The sequence below is a fragment of the Homalodisca vitripennis genome, chromosome 5, assembly GCF_021130785.1.
Source record: "Homalodisca vitripennis isolate AUS2020 chromosome 5, UT_GWSS_2.1, whole genome shotgun sequence".
Lineage (NCBI taxonomy): Eukaryota > Metazoa > Arthropoda > Insecta > Hemiptera > Cicadellidae > Homalodisca > Homalodisca vitripennis.
The window spans coordinates 130,923,323-130,936,619 of NC_060211.1; the positions used below are offsets into that span (position 1 = coordinate 130,923,323).

Below are 13,297 nucleotides of genomic sequence, written 5' to 3' on the forward strand. Positions count from 1 at the left end.
CTATCAATATTTTTCTACGGGAGAACCGACTTATTGGCCTACTGATCCCTTAAAAATTCCTGATTTGCTTGATTTCTTCGTGACTAAAGGTATTTCCCAAAGGTACACACGTGTAGAATCTTGTCTTGATTTATCCTCAGACCATTCTCCATTGATCTTCACTTTAAGTTCATCTGTCATTACTACAGAGGGTCCACTGCGGTTAAGTTCTAAATATACTGACTGGGACCAATTTCGATCTCTTCTTGATGAAAACTTGCATTTACACGTTTCCTTGAAGACAAATAATGGTGAAATAGATGAAGCTGTTGAATTGTTTAACAGGACAGTCCAGAAGTGTGCTTGGCAATCAACGCCGCATCAACGAAATGGAACCACTAATGGCCTGAACTACCCTCTTAGCATCAAGAAAAAGATTGCTCAAAAAAGAAGACTTCGTAGGATTTGGCAAAATTCCAGGAATCCTCGTGATAAAAACAACTTCAATAGAGCGGCGCGGGATTTGAAACGTTTGTTATCTAACTTCAATAATGAAAGGTTTCAGGTTTTTACTGCAAGTCTAACTCCTACAGAAGACACGAAATATTCAATGTGGAAAACTACTAAACACATGACTAGTCCAAGAATGCCGATTCCTCCGATTATCTTGCCAGGTGGTGGCTGGGCCAAGAACAACAAGGAGAAAGCTGAAGTATTCGCTACGCACTTACGCGATGTGTTCAAGCCCAGTGACTCAGCTCAAGCTCCTGACCCATAAATTGAATACTTATTAGAATCACCTACCCAACTATCACTTCCTGTTCAGCCCTTTACTCCCTCTGAAGTAACTGAAATAATTGTGAAACAATTGAAGCCGTACAAAGCTCCTGGGTATGACCTCATTACAGGAAGGATTTTAAAAGAACTGCCGAGGAAAGCTATTATGTTTTTGACTTTTGTCTTCAACGCAATATTGAGAATTGAGCATTTTCCAGCACAGTGGAAATTATCGGAAATTGTCATGGTAGCTAAACCTGGGAAGCCTCCACATCAGGTTAGTTCTTATAGGCCCATAAGTCTATTGCCTGTGACTTCAAAAGTTTTTGAGAAGCTTTTTCTAAAACGATTTCAGCAAGTTATTGATAGCGGCAACCTTATCCCCAACCATCAGTTTGGTTTCCGCCAGAAGCACTCTACCATTGAGCAGATTCATCGTGTGGTCAATGTAGTGAAGGAAGATCTGGAAGCAAAAAGATACTGCTCGGCTGTTTTTCTTGATATCAGTCAGGCTTTTGATAAAGTTTGGCATGAGGGTCTCCTCTATAAATTAAAACTACTAGTTCCTCATTCTTTCTTTAATGTCATCAAGTCCTATTTGTCAAACAGGTTTTTTCGAGTCAAATTTCAAGACGAATACTCCGACCTCCACAAAATTGAGGCGGGCGTTCCACAAGGCAGTGTATTGGGTCCCATCTTCTACACCCTCTTCACATCTGACATACCTGTACGAGCCGATGTCACCATGGCCACCTTTGCTGATGATACCGCTGTACTAGCCTCTCATGAAGTCCCAGGAATTGCATCCCAACGACTACAATCTGAGCTGGATGACTTGTCGGAGTGGCTTGTGAGATGGAGGGTGAAGGTTAATGAAACCAAGTCCACTCATGTAACTTTCACAACAAGGCCTGCTAACTGCCCACCTGTCTCTCTTAATAATGTCCTCCTCCCCCAATCTGATGAAGTGAAATATCTGGGTATGCATCTAGACCGAAGACTAACTTGGCGTTCTCATACCTGGCACAAAAAATTATTGTTAAACTCAAAATTCAAAAAAATATCCTGGCTTTTAAACAAGAGGTCGATATTATCATTAAGAAATAAGTTGTTAGTATACAAGGTGATTTTGAAACCTGTTTGGACCTATGGTATACAGCTTTGGGGTACAGCCAGTAACTCCAACATCGAAATTCTCCAACGTTTTCAGTTTAAAGTCCTTCGGAACATCCTGGAAGCTCCGTGGTATATAACTAATCAATTAATACATCAAGACACCAAAATTCCCACAGTAAAAGAGGAAATAACTCGCTACAGCAAGAAGTACCAAGACAAGCTGTATTCTCATCCGAACTATCTTGCGATGAACCTCTTGGATAATAGTGCGTCAGTTACACGTCTGAAGAGACACTCAATCCTGGACTTACCTCTTAGATTCTAATTTCAAACTTTCTTGTTTATTTGTGTTAGCTCTATCACTGGATAGAGTCTAACTCGTGTTAATTTATTATTTTATCTAATTTACTTATTGTTCTAAGAATGTCTGAACAGATTGTAAATAAAATTGTCAAAAAAAAAAAATTGGCTGAACCATCTGTTTAAATTTAAATTTGATCAAATATTAAGTAAACAGTGCTTGATCAGTAGTGCAATTCAGATAGTAAATAATAAGTTAATATCAAAATGTTACTCCAGATCGCGCCAGTGACGAATTTAAATCATCTAATGCATTTGAAATATTATTTAAACACTGCTATGTAACCAACCTTAATGAACAAAGTTACGAATGTTTTCACATAAGTTACTTTAAACTGGTGGGCTTTCTTGACATTGTGATATGACATTTTAACAGTGGCTTTTGGAAAACACAGAAACGAACACTACAATGCCTCAACGATTCATTCTTTCCCTGGCTAGAGTCCAAAAACAACTGTAACGCAAAATTTTAATAACGATTATTTTGGAATGTTGCATAACCTTAATAAGAATTTCCAGTTCGAGGACTTTAGCTGTGCGCGTGAATCTTGAGTGTGTGGTGAATGGCGGGAGGGTGGCGGGGTAGCATTATGCGCTGCGTCCTGAAAACATTTCCTGTGACTCATGGGTAAAACCCTCCTTTCAGGAATCTTATTGACTCAAATAACTCATCACACTCACTACAATCAGTCTGTTTTGTGACAGTGCTGATTTTTGTGTGGAATTAATTAATAAGAGAATATCAAATAATAGCAATAATAGGACTTATCCTTGTTTTTAAGTTATTATAGTGTTGTTTAATGTGTTCTTTAAAAATATAACGTATTTGTCAATACTAATCGGCAAATCGAAATCGTGAGTTTAATGTCGTTAACCCTTTAATGACTTTAGATTGTTGTGCCTTCATCTCAGCGGCTAGCACGTAAACGCAACCCGTCACACAGATAGCGTTTATTTGTTGAAAGGGTAGTATTAGGACCCTATGAGCACAGCTAAATTCCTCCAACTTACAAGTTATTGAACTTAGAAATAAAGTAACATTTAATTTACATAAACGGGGCAGAAAAATATTGTTATTGGCATAAGAATCATAACTTTCAAGATGTTTAAAAACGAAACATTTTCTCCAGCAATTTGTATTGTAACGTGCAACTTTATATGATCCAAAATTAAAACAATGATCATATTAAAAAGCATTGTTGGTACACCCGATTGAAATTTAGGTTGGAAGGAAACTCCCTTAATACCGAGGTCAAGTAAATTACTTTCCCAGCTATAAATTAAATTGTTCTAACTATAGAGTATTGAAAATAAATCCCCAATACAATGTTTGCAATTGATTTGAAAATTTGCATTAACGAATTTCATGCATAAAGCGTTTTATTTGAAATATATATGGAGTTTTCTTGTTGATAAAGCCATTTCCTGATTTATCTCAATTCTTATTGGATACTGGACAGACACTGACGACGACTTGCGGACGCTCACGGTTGACGTCTGATCATAAACAAAGCTTGTTTAGTGACAGTGGTTGTATAACTGTCGTTACAGGTATATATTTCTGTTATAATTTACTGAATTCAAACATTATCCATTTACTTGGTTCCAATTTTTCTAGCTACAGTTTATATTTAAGCTTAAAATTCTTACCTGTTATGGACAACCTCCTGTTGTAGGCTAATCATTCTATTGTCATACTTGACACATCCAGCAGCCGGGTTTTCATTTACGTTTAATGGAATCACGATTACTAATAATTAATTTGTTATTTAGTTGAAATTGGATAAAACATTATTCAATCCAATATTTAGCGTATTGGAAGTCAACATCAACATTGAAAAAGTTTTTGCTTCAGTGGGCTTTATAGCCTGTACAATGATTTATAAACAATTTTTATTGAACCATTTTTAATATACTAACTAGGCTATAATATAACTTTGTACACCTGTTGTGATCAGCTTGTCTTATAAGCAATATAATAAAGTGGTCACTACAAGAATTGAATAAGCGAACCAAATTATCAATTACAAATACCTAAACTATTTAATACAAAAACATTCTAATTATAGTTATTTACAACTAATTATTGCTACCCTTGTTGTATGTATTACAACAACGTTCAAAATCCAAACAAAGTAAAACCATATGTGTGGTATTTGAGTTGCTGTAATTGATATAGCTGTAACTCAATGGAGATGAACATAGTTGTTTTTGTCGCAAGCTGTCAGACATGTTTATCCAGTAGTGTTTACACTGCTTTGTTCTAGATTTTATAAATCAATGTAGATAGTTTTAACCCATCATTAAATTATCCCTTTTTAGATATAAAAACATAGCTGAATTATAAGTTACTATAATAGGAAATGCCTATGTTGTAATTCGGTTTGTAATTTTGGTGTTTTATAGTTCAATGATTTAGATCTTGTGTGATAACGATGATGTGAATGTCATAGTTGCCACTTGTTATTCTGCAGCTTTTCTAAAAACATTTTATTTTAATTCTAATAACTACTGTGAATCATATCACTTTTAAATGGTAACATGTCTTTTATTATTTATTAATTAATATTTATAGAAGTATTGTCGTTTAGCTGACTTGGCTGCTGCCATTGGAAATAAGTAAATAAATAAACATGTTTTTTGTATGTCATGGTTGAAAAAATTCTAGTAAAATGTGTAAATTACAGCAGTTGTGAATTGTTTTATAGATTATTTTTCTGGAAAGTATGAACAGTCATATAAGCCTATTTCTGTTCTTATTCAGGTCTAAGTTAACACATACAATCCCAATGTCTGTATATGATCATCAATTGTATCTGCATAAAACCTCAATATGTCTGTATATACAGATGTTCACGCATTGTTTTGGTAATTCTGAGAAATTACTGTGTCAACTACAATTTCTTTCATATTTTAGTATGATTATTAGACAATCTTTAGAAAGTATCATAATAAACATTAAAATTTATGGGTAGACCTTAATAAGCAGACTACACTCGTTATTTGATTGCTATTATCAAATGATTCGATTCTTTTTATCCGTAGCATAATTCAATATTAGAATTTATTTAACGTAGCATATGATATCAAATTATAATTTATAGGTTGGCGATGAATATGAAGAAAATATGTAAGATATTTCTCTCGTGACGAGATTTGTTTAAGATTCTGGTAACACATGGTGAGAATTCTTTCCTCCATTTCACAAAAGCTGTTACTTATTGATAACAAGCTGGGCAAGTTATATATACTGTGAGGTTTCTTTGATATCTAAGTCTAGGCCATAGTTGGTTTTGTTGTTTTGTAATATTATTTTAAAATGTATGTTTTAAAAATTGTTATGTATGGAATTCTTCTTGTTACAGTAATTTATTATTTATTTATTTATTTATTTATTTATTACAATGAACGGCAATACACCTTTTTACAATATTTGGTTTTACAAAATTACATCCAGATCATAACTATAAATTAATCAGATCAACAAAACAGCTAAAACAATAACAAATTAACAGTAAACAACAAGAACAACAATGATCAATTAAATATATAATATTCTTAAGGGAAAACGTAAGTAGACTATGTATAAATGTAACAATAATAGAAGTAACAAGAATAATTTTTTATAACAGTGACATCTGGCTATGTAACAATAAACTAATGAAGCTCATGCAGTATATTATAACTCTTATTGTGTATGATTTTTAAGCTGGATAATATATCGAATTGTTCGATAATAGAAATTGAATAACGAGTGTAGGCTGCTTATTAAAGTCTCACCAAATTTAGTATTAAGTGATGACAATAAGGTTTATTGTGTACACAACTCTATACTTCTTATTTTGTCCAATCCGAAGTGAAGTAGAGGCGCTCACATGATCTGAGCTTGATCTTGAGGGATAAATTTTTTTTTCTGCCTGGAGTGTGGGGTGAAAGGTGGTATCACAGCCCACACTGATGGTCAGGGGAGCTCAAGAACTGTTCTTTCCAATGATCAGATTGCATTGATTTATTCCACACAAGAAAATACCAATTACAATGCCCCTGGCCATCAGTGCGGGCATTGGTGTTGACTTTGTGATTTTTGCATAGCCCGCTCTGATGTCACGAAAAGAAAATCAGGTACTTTGGGATTATACCGACCACACCAGTATGAAGAACAAAAATATAAATTTATAGAAACAAACATGATAGAACGAAAAAACAACTGTTTAATTATAAAATTACAAACTTACAAGTGTTTCTAGGTATTGTAATCGGTATCTTTGTCGCTGTTATCTTATCTTTCTCGAGAATCCCGGTTGCGGCATCACATGATTTGCACGGTACATAATTGCCTTTCCATTACAATTCAATTTATATTTCTGATCAGCCCCTCTAGAATTTTATATTTTACTGATAGGTACTATCTCGAGGGATGTTTTTTCTTTCGTCGACAGACCTTCGGTGCTGCCCCGCGCTGATGGCCGGAGGCACTCGCATTTTGGGTGGCGGAGTGTGATCAAGAATAAAAACAAGTTTTGAGTGTTTTTTCAATAAAGAGTTTATTAATGTTTGTTTTTGTTGAATTTTTGTGTTTGGAGAAATGTAGAGGTAAAACACGGAAGTACAACAAAGCGACGAACCAGCTGAACGGGCGGCGAGACTCTGCAATCACGTTATCTACTAGACCGCTTGACTTTGACCTCTGTCTGAGGATGGGGAGGGGTTTGCGATAAGACAATTCCTGTTTTATATTGACAAAATATTGTTTTGCGCTAATCTAGTAATCAGTAGAAGCAAAATGTCAAATAACGATTCATGTCTGGGTGTGGTCGGTATAATCCCAAAGTACCGAAAATCATCCCTCAAGATAGCATCTAAATTCAAGCCCACACCATGTTAATACCTAAAACTTGATGGGTATTGGATTGATAAACCCATTAGCCACTCGATATTCTTGCACCCAACCTCCTTGTACAAACACAATTAAATGTGCATGCAAAACTCTCACAAAAAAATAAATGTTATTGCCATTTGGTCAAATGAGAAATTGTTTTTAGCTAATTAAACAGGCTATAACGTACTGTAGTTTATTAGCATCTGAAATTTATAAATTTTTTTCCTTTCCAGAATATTAAAAAAAATTAAAATTTTGTAAGCAAGAAATCTTTTTTGGTACAAAACACAGTTATAATCCATGATATTTCGTGTAGTTTTATATAAAATTTAATTCTTTACTTGAAACATTTTATTTAATTTATTTATCTTAATTTTTACGTAAATATTTGTAGAACACAAAAACCCTAGCAAACACGCAAAAAGGGCAAGGGCTTTATAACACCCATTACAAATTCAATTTTGTTTTTATTTTGTTGACTAAGCTATTGGTTTTTAGCTAGTGAAACAGGCTATAATTTAATGTATTCCATAAGCATCTGAAGTATATAAGATTCTTTAATTTCCAGAATAATTTCTTAAAATTTGAATTTTTGTACATTTTTAAAGCAAGATTCTTTTAGTACTAAACACAGTTATAATCTATGATATTTGGTGTAGTTTTATATGAAATTTAATTCTGTATGTGGGAAAAATAAAAAAATTAATTTGTCTTTATTTTTTTATTTAATTGTAAAATGCGACATATGTTCTCCTTAAACAAATCCTAGGAAACATGCAAAAAGTGCAAGGTTATAGTTTTACACCTTGATTCTTATTGTGTTTCTGGGGTTAATATGTATTTATATGTACAGTACAAGTTGTTTTGTTTAATTTTAATACATAAACTGTATTATTTAAGCCCATACTAATGTTTAAACAAATATTTAATAACGTGTGTCTTCATCACGGTACCATACAGGATTGGCATTTTGGTATCGCGTTGGCCATCACGAGACGGTACAGTGATAAATAGTTAATGGGTTAATTTAATAAGGTTAGGATAAATTTATTTTTTTTATTAACAATATGTATTAGACTCGCCATAATTTTTCCTCCTTACCACTGATATCCTGGGTATTCTGAACCTTCTTATCGCTCAGAAATGTTATAATCAATGTTATTTTGCCCACTATCTACAAAATTTATTTTTGAGTGTGTATTACATTGTTTGACTTTATTACGTTATTTTTTAGTAGTTAATCTGTTCGTGTTTGTATTTCCTTTACATCCTTACATTTATATTAAATTGGCGCTATTTACTAGTAGCTCTTATCCTGAATGAACTGTCAAATGGAAAACTTCAATTTGTATTTAATCCCATATTTTATTTAGTCTATTTAGTTATTTCATTTTTTTTATAAATGAATGGTATTATGTGTAGTTTCTAATTTGTAACTGCACTAAGTATAAAGTGTGCTTATAAGTACTTATTATTTTTATATAGGGCCCACCAATATATATATATATATATATATATATATATATATATATATATATATATATATATACACACACACATTAGATATCTAACAATAAATATTACTAGCTAGAGGGGAGTGCCGATGGCAACTGGCCAAGTGGTTTAAGACTTTGGACTTTGGATCTTATTTAGAGATGGTGCGGGTTCAAATCCTGTCTGTGGCTAATGCACTTTTCAATCTTGTGTTGTATCAACTCTCCCCCTTATTTTGTTTGATAAGATTCTTGCACAGGCCAGTGGCCCACAAGGGCTTAAAGGGGGATTGGCCACTCCTTAATAAAAAGTTATCAAGAGTGTAATTTAGTTATATCGTGCTGAATGAAAAAAATCGTGTAAATTATTTGAAAATAAGCAAGAAACAATTTGTTTAGTTAAGTGTATCAAAACTGGCAAAATGGTACTGAGATTTTTGGGCCACATATTGCACAATATCTCTGGTATAAAAAAGGTTTCTTGAGTATTAATTAACTGTGTTATTATAATTTAATATTAAATCTGTATGAATTATTCAAAATTTTTACAGTAATTGAATGGTTTGATAACATTGTTCTCTCTGTAATTCTAAAAACCCTACAGTTAAAAGTTACATACATGTTGTTTTTGAAAATGTGTAGATAACGTGTGCTTTATGTCTGAGCTTAGACATAAAGAAATAGAAGCTATATATGGACATTTGAAAACATGTACTGAAATTAATAATGGGGGATTTGGGCAGTTTAAATAATTAGTTGTATTGATTATTAATAACTTATATTCTTTATGCACAAACACAAAATACTGCACTTAATATAAAAAAAAGAATAAAATATAGAATCAAAAAGTTATAAGATTCTCCTTAATCTAACCAACATTGACAGATAATAACCACAACTGACTGGCCTGAAATAGCTGAATTGAAAACATTTCATTTAACAAACAGCTGATTTAGTTATTGGTTCATTTATTGCAAAACTTTATCTGTAGACATAGCAGAAACTAATGTTTTATAATCTCTATATTAACTTGGTGTAATCATTTTTTGTTTCATATGAAATGAAAATATAATAAATGTATGCCTAATTGACAGTTATCTGCTGATTGCAAACTGTAATTGAGATAACTGTCAATTGGAAACCTAAGTGATAATAAAATAAGCAAAGCTTACTCTTGCAGACCTGTGCTTATTTCTTGTTTTTAAGTTGAAGATGGGCTTTCAGTTGTGCAGCTAAAGGGTTTAAGAGGATGTTACATTAACACGCCCCCTCACTACGAGGTTTTGTGTTAATTGAGTAATTTAAAAATAAATCCACTCCTAAAGCAATCACACAGTTCTAAACCAGGTTACTATTCATAATCTTCAATTGTACACATAAGTTTAAACACACCCTTTTTGAAAATCCTGACTACGCGCCACTGCATGGGTTTTTGGTGCCTTTGGGCCCTTCATCTACAGATGAATTGAAAAATGTGTTAGTCTTGAGCTTTGTAAGTTTAGTATTGTTTGTTTTGGATTAGTTACACAAGATAGCTTTTCACCCTCTGAGACCAATAAATGTACTGTTTAGACTAACTTGATGTAATGAAATGTTTATTCATTATTATTCTCATAAAGTTAAATATCTCTTCCATGTATATATGTATACGTAGTTTAAAGAAATTTTAACTTGATTAAACTGTAAAAAGGAACTATTGTGAAAGGAGTCACTGTTGAATACTTTTCAAACCCATTGAGTAACCCCAAGCTTTGTAGTTAAACATTTCTTATAGGCTAAATGAATGCTTTTAAAATTTTGCATATATTTCTTATGTTCTTGAGTAAAATTAACTCAATAGGATCATGTATTTCGTCCGCTCAAGACACACTCTTTTCCAAACCTTAAAAATAATTATTCAAAACTCAATTCTAATGTAGTAACTTTCCTGTTACCTGTGGCTCCACACACTATTTTTTATATAGCAGAAAGGCACATTCTTTTAAAATTGCATACCAAGCACAGATTAGATAGTTAATTGTGTACTTACCTGTATAGGAAGGTTTTAATTATTTAATGCTGATAGTGAGGAGTTCTGAAATCAAGAGTCTATAAATAGCCCTTTCTTAATGAGCACCTACATGATGGAGTCTAATAAATTTGAAACATAAATTAAATACGTATATTTTACGTAAATACTATTTTATTTTTAAACTATGTAGTTTTAAATATCTCTGATTGTTAGAAACATAACCATCCAAACTTTTACATCTACAATATTTAAAATTAGGATAATTCCGTTACAGACATCTCTCTGCTTTACAGGCTTATTCTGAGTAGCAAGCATAGCAGTGCTTGGGTGTACCCTGAGCTTTCATTTTTTGAAAGTATTCATAAATTCTTTGCAATCATTGTGTATTCTTGCTTTTGTGTATAGCTGTTCTTAGTTTCCAATCCCTTTTTCACTGTATTCTTCTATTTATTTCATCTTCAGCGTAGGAATTACATCAATTTATTTTATCACTACCATAGATAGCCCTTTCTTAACCCCTTCACAGTATTTGACGTAATGTTACGTTCATAGCGATTGTGTCAAAGTATGCTATTGATGTAATATTGCGCATCATTATAATATTGCTTTTAAAACCATTCTCACTGTACTCTCAGACTTCTTTATATTAGGTATATTAATTTATACGCTTTTTCAAATGGTTACAGGCTTTCTGTTCTTACTATATATTATAGTCTTAGAAGCTATGGTTCAATGAGCCATGTTAGTGCTCAATCCTCTGTTATTTCCTTTCAGCCTCTATAAACATGTGCCATAGCAATGACAACCAAGACAATCTTAAGTACCTTGTGTAATTTAGAGATTGATTCATTAAATTGAGTTCAACCCTTTAAGTACCAAGTTTTGAACAGCCCTGTCACCCAGTACTGCCAGGTTTATTTACCGCACACAAGGCTGCTTCACAGTCAGCATACAATGTAGCATGTTCCTCGTCCTCCATGATCAACTCAGCAACAACTTCATTTACCGAACTACCACCAGAATCTCCTGATTCATCATGTCAGATCTTGGTTAATAAACTGAGTCAGCATCCTGATCACCACCATTCTCAGAAAAGTTACACCCTGCTGAATGCTGAATACTCACATCAATGCATGTGGACAAATCTAAAATCAATAAAACATTCTTATCATTATTTCAAATAATTCCTGCCATACAAACTGAACCATGATCAAAATAGAAATTTAATAATTTACAGTAGCAAATTCAAAAACACAATTAACAAAATTAGAAAACAACATTCTGTTTCTAACTTTTAAGTAAAAATTTGTGATTTCACGATAATTCCGTATTTGACCATCTGAGTATAGTAGAAATTAAACAGCACTACTGTGGATTTGTAGTAGTTCAAATAATTACTACTAGATGCCAAAGTGTATCATCTTACAGGTGCCAGGTGTTGTGTAGGGAAGCAGCTGTTTTGTGTGTAATAACACGGGCATGGCAGTGGAATCCAAACTGGGATCGCCCATGTTAACACAAGCATGGCAGTTAAGGGATTAATTATAACAAAGTTCAAATTATATCTCCAATGCATGGTTTGAATTTGTTATTGACACCGTATGTATTATAATTAGATAATACTTTTGTCGTTGCTATTTGAAGTACATTTCTTATTAAAAGCTATTTCATTTTATAATTTTGTTTGTTTAAAATTTTCTTTGAAACCTTAAATTACTTTTCTGAGTAAATGCTGATACTACAATAATAACAGGTTGGGTTGAAATAAGAAGTGATATTATTTTTAAAACTAAATGTAAACAAATGTCTCTCTTGGTGTTCATCTACTTTATTATGTCAGCCCTATAACTTTGAAATATAAATAGGGCTATATTACATTATTCAAACTATACTTTAATATTTAGTACAGATTGAGATTTCATAAAATATAACAAATATATTGCTGAAAAGGACAATGTATACAATAATACATGTAACATATTTCATTTTAATGTTTTTTAGATTTTCATAAGAAATATAATAAAATATAACATTTTATAAAATTTCCAATATAGACATATATACTGATTTAAAATTCTCTAGTGCCTTTCTATCAAGTGTTATTGCCCAGATGGACAGTCTGTCCTTTTACCTTTTGACCCCAAAATCAATAGCATTCTTCTTTTGACCAAGAAAAACCTGTGAACCAAATTGGAAGTTCTTAGGATCTTTCTATCAAGAGTTATGTCACATATGGAAACATGATTTAACATGATTTTAATAAGGATTTTTCAGGTTATTAATAATATTAGTAAGACAGTTAAATCATAATTGTTATCAATTTTTGTATTAAACTTAAAATCAAACTATACAAAAAATGGTCAAGATAAAAAGTTAAGTATGCTGCAGTGAACAACATCCTGGCCAATAGAGCGTCTCCCAATGGACTAATGCTTATGTTTACCTTTTTCAGTTGTGATATAGAGGTAGAGTTCCACGCAAAATTTCAACCTTTTAAGTAACTCATTCAAAAGTCATTGCGCATACAGACAAACACACAAAGAAAAAACATCTGCTTTAAACTTCATTCCATCAGGGGAGACTCTGTTAAATGCTTAACTAATTAAACTTTATAATGGCTAATTTTTTATGTATGAATATGGTTAAAAGTAAAACCCTAGATTTTACAATTGATAATGTTGT

The 13,297-nt window shown here is 32.4% G+C and overlaps 1 protein-coding gene across 1 annotated transcript in view; it reads left to right on the forward strand.

Annotated features, from left to right (window-relative positions):
- Positions 1-3,489: 3,489 nt before the first annotated feature.
- The window catches only part of LOC124363623 (coronin-7-like), a 47,344-nt gene continuing 37,536 nt past the window's right edge, over positions 3,490-13,297 (forward strand). Inside the window, exon 1 of the mRNA XM_046818882.1 lies at positions 3,490-3,783. The gene's annotated coding sequence lies outside the window, so the exon portion shown is untranslated. The remainder of the gene's footprint in view (positions 3,784-13,297) is intronic.